We start from the raw sequence: 4681 nt of genomic DNA on the forward strand, positions 1-4681 counted from the left end.
TTTATATAGACCTTAGTGGTCCCCTAATACTGTATCTGAAGTCTCTTTTATATAGACCTTAGTGGTCCCCTAATTCTGCATCTGAAGTCTCTTACCGAGGATTCAGCCTTGGTTACCCAGGGCTCGGTTTACACCTATCTCCATTTCTAGCCACTGGGGCTGGGGGACCTCATATTAATGTTACAAAAAATGCTCATGCCATGGGACCTTTAAAATGAATATGCATGTTTCCTGAATGAATGCAATAAGAAACTTGCTGCTCCCATTCCACAGGTCATTATTTGGACAAATCAAATATTCCTGATTCACCAAATAAGGACTATAGCCCACAAATTCCTCAATAAAGAACATGAACTTGAAAATAAAAGCATATGTGGAAGACGTTAAAGAAGACAATATGGTTTTTCAAAGACATTTCTCAGATCAGAGGACAGCTGCATTGCAAGATTATTTAGAGCTTCATAAAAGGAGCATTTATAAAGACAACACTGCCAAAAAAAATCTGGAGATTTATTTACTATTGCTGCATGGAGTTATTTACTAAGGCATTGTGTTAAATGTATGAAGGAGCCCTATACCCACGATCATACAAGAATACAGACACACACACACACACACACACACACGCACAGATTCTAAAGCCCAAAGGGGCCAGATAAAGAGCAAGTCCAGCAGACAGAGAGACAATAACAACTCAAAGAGCCTCAAAAACACATCGAACACCATTCAATATTAATCAGGAGATGAGGAAGTGAGGACGGGGGAAGGGGGGCTCAGAGAGGGAGAGGAGTCGCTATCTGAGGAGGAGCAAATGAGATCGGCATTCATCACGGTACATGCAGGCATCTCACAGGCGCTTTATTTCAATACCCAGCCTCTATTTATTTATTTATATATATATATATAATAATAATAATAATACATTTTATTTAAAGACGCCTTTCTTGGCACTCAAGGACGCCACACAGGGAATTCATAAATTAAGAACAGCAAAACAAATACTATACAACAGCAAAACAAATACTATACAGCATATATATATATATATATCTGATAAATTTAGCTGCAAAAAGACGGGGTCTGTGTGTGTGTGTGTGTGTGTGTGTGTGTGTGTGTGTGTGTAAGTCAAACTAGAGAAACAAAGCGAGACACAATCAGAACTAGGAAGGGTGCGGTAAAGAACGTCTGGACATTATTATACGGTTTATTAATTTATAGTGGCTGCCATGAGTCAATATACCCAATCAATCCTGGAACAATTTAATTACAACCGACCAATGAGAACACATCTACAGCTTCCATCTAATGCAGTGGTTGGTTTCTTCTCAATTGCCCACACCCTGTTGCTTTTGTCCAAAGACAGATGAACGCAATAGACCCATAAAGGATGTTTAAGGCCGAAAGATACTAATATTTGGAGATATATAGATATAGATATATATCCAGAAACATTTAACAATACAAACAAATGTCCCTAACATTAGTTATTTATGAGTCCTTACTAAAATAACATGATAATGCAGTTTAAAACAGAACTGAAGTTACATCAATATATATTAACGTTCTGATAAATAAAATGTAATTTAATGTAAATGTAATGTCCCTCTGTATATGGGCGCCCGCACTACCAACTGAGCTATCCGGCGCCCAGGGCGTGTGAAATAGAGCCCGACCGATAAAGGCCGATTGATTTAAAAATCTGATATTCCGATATTTCGGCCGTTGCAATGTTTAACAGATTTCACTAATATTTGTTATTTTTTGTTCTATATGAGGCCTCACTAAAATAATATTATAATGCAGTTTTTGTTTTATTGTCACAACAGAACAGAGAAACATCAAAATATATCAACCTTGTGATAGATTAAATGTATGAAAATACTAACTTAAGATGTGAAACTTTAAGTCCTTTAAACAAAAACACAATACCAAAAAAGAAAATCTAAGTGTCCAACAGGGACATTGTAGAGAGTCCTCTGGTGGACAGACTATGATTTATTCATGCTATGATGTAGCATTGGCTGGTGTTCAAACTGTTGGTATTGTTAAAAAGATAGTCTCGCATCGCAGAAAAAAGAGGAAGAGGACGGACATCCTCATCGAACAGAGGGACGTCTGGCGGAATTTCCAGCGGCAACGGAGCAATCCTGGAAATGAAAACGGCCCTGTGACCCACGCCTACTGCTTCCATTTATCTATGCTGCTCCTTTTGATGATGAAGGCTATTATATAACATAATAAAATACAACGTGGTGTCAGCTGTGAAGAAAAGCATACCGGCTTCATCCCAGCCATTAGCAACAACTGGCGCAGAGTTGAGCAGTCTGATTGACACATGGACCAATCGGCTTTTACTTCAACTTCCCCTCCTCAAGTCCACCAGGAGACACTCAGGAAGGCTTTGCCACACTTTCCCAACCACACCATCAAGACGCCGCCCATTCCCGTTGCTGGGAGTGGGCCGGCCGAGCCCAGAGATAGATCTCCACATCCATAATTCATGCTGCGTCTGAGGGTTAATGGCTAGCCGGCAGACGGGCAGGTAGGAGGACGAGCGGCCGTTTGCTTTCCAGCCGAGTCATTGTTTGTTTCCTGGATGTGGAGGAGGAGAGGCTGGCCCGGGGGCTCATTAAAGATTAATGGGAGAATCCATTGGGGCCTGTCCTTTCTATCTCGGAGACTAAATGAAGTGGTCTGCGCCTCGTGTGTATGTGTGGATGTATGGGAGAGACAGCGAGCCGAGTAGTGCTGCACTTTAATGAAGTGCTGCCCACTCCACTGTCCTGCCACTCTGACCACTCTGTGACATCCGAACGGATCCAGACACACAGGCAGGACTGGTTTATTAACCAGGTCTAGGGCCATTTTCATACATCTTCTTTAAACTGACATTTTTAAGGTGTTTACATATAACTGATCCCAATGTGTTTCATATCAAAATGTTCAGAACAAACTCAGCTTTCCGCATAGTGAGGTCCAGTGTTTTTCCAGAGCAATGTGTAGAGATAATTTGGCACTAAAGCTAAAATGTTTTTAGTTTTTTTTAATTCCTCAAATCTCTTTTGAAAACAAACTTTAACTCACAATGTGTTGTACCAATTGTTTTTGGTTCTTGAAATTAATTTTCCAAAGTCTTAGGTAATACAGTATATAAACATTAAAAAGTCTTAGCTTCCAATAAAAGTACATTTGATTCTGGGATGCCACTTTTTCAGGTCACTGTACAACATTATACTGATGATTGACACCACCAAAATTACACAAAAACACAAGAAAAAGAGCAGGCCACCGATTTTAATATAAAAACAGTGAAAAGAAATAAAAACCTACAAATGGCTTCTGGGCCAGTGGGCCTGCGACACACACACACACACACACACACACACACACACACACACACACACACACACACACACACACACACACACACACACACACACACACACACACACACACACACACACACACACACACACACACACACACACACACACACACACACACACACACACACACACGGCAGATCTTCCTATTTCCACCCAAACACTCTCTGAGGGCACTCAGAAGCTTCCTTCTACATATTTCTCTGTGTGAGGGGAAGTCATCGTCAAACATCACTCACCATAACCTCCGTCTGACTTCCTGGGTCACTGAGGTCAGAGACTCTGCCACCCTGATGCAGGTGTAAGAGGTCCGGCTGAAGGGACACATTGCTCTAGTGGTTTCATAGTTTTAGATGAGGCAACGTTGCCGTTTCTTAGGATTAAGTAAACCTGACGCTCCTGATAATGTTGAAGCTGCAGAGCACAACAGTCCCATCTGTCACGACACAGAGACGCTTGATAAATGCTGACACTCGGCTGCGCGAGAGACCACAGTGCATCATTCAAAGCAAACTTTCAATTACAGATCCCCGCGCTAATTCAATTAGTCTCCTTTGAAGACAATTTGTTAATGGGATCCAGACGGGCCCATGGCATCGTTAATAACTGGAGGATTCATCGAACAGGGAGGACGCTATCTGAGTCTACATCATGCCGGCTGCTGCTTGGGGGTTTGTAGTAGCAGGTAAGTCTTGTGTCTCAATGTATGTAACTTTAGTGGAGAAGTTACTATCTTTGTGCATTGCTGTCTAGTAATGTAAGCCCATGTAATTTTCTCAACTCCTTTTTAGGTGGCGGCGCAGTGAATATAACACATGCATTTGTTGTGGGAGACCAGGGTTCGATTCCCACGGCAATATATCAACCAATGTGTCCCTGAGCAAGACACTTGACCCATAGTTGCTCCAGAGGTGTGCAGCCTCTGATACATAGCAATTGTAAGTCGCTTTGGATAAAAGCGCCAGCTTAATGACATGTAATGTAATAATATACCGTATTATGACTTTGTTACCTGTTCCTAAAAGGTACTGTACTTTTTCCAAAACCCATTTCATTTTAAAAAAGGGGCCTTGACCAACTGCCACTTTGCGTGTTTGAAATCCATGATGTCTCTCTCAGCCAATCACAGAGTTTTAAATCTTAGTAAAAGCCTGCTGCGTGCCTATGTTCTCACCGACTCTGATGAGATTTCTTCCTTAGGGATAAATTGATGTGTAATGTTCACATGTCCACACCTCTGATCTTTAGTCATGCTCGGCCCAATAAAGTTCAGGAGCTATTATCCAGAGCTGAAGAAA

The 4681-nt window shown here is 41.4% G+C and overlaps 1 protein-coding gene across 12 annotated transcripts in view; it reads right to left on the bottom strand.

Moving 5' to 3' along the window:
• Positions 1 to 4681, bottom strand: part of pard3ab (par-3 family cell polarity regulator alpha, b) — a 229154-nt gene that overhangs the window by 122914 nt on the left and 101559 nt on the right. The window lies entirely within an intron of this gene.

This window comes from Etheostoma cragini, chromosome 12 (assembly GCF_013103735.1).
Source record: "Etheostoma cragini isolate CJK2018 chromosome 12, CSU_Ecrag_1.0, whole genome shotgun sequence".
NCBI lineage: Eukaryota > Metazoa > Chordata > Actinopteri > Perciformes > Percidae > Etheostoma > Etheostoma cragini.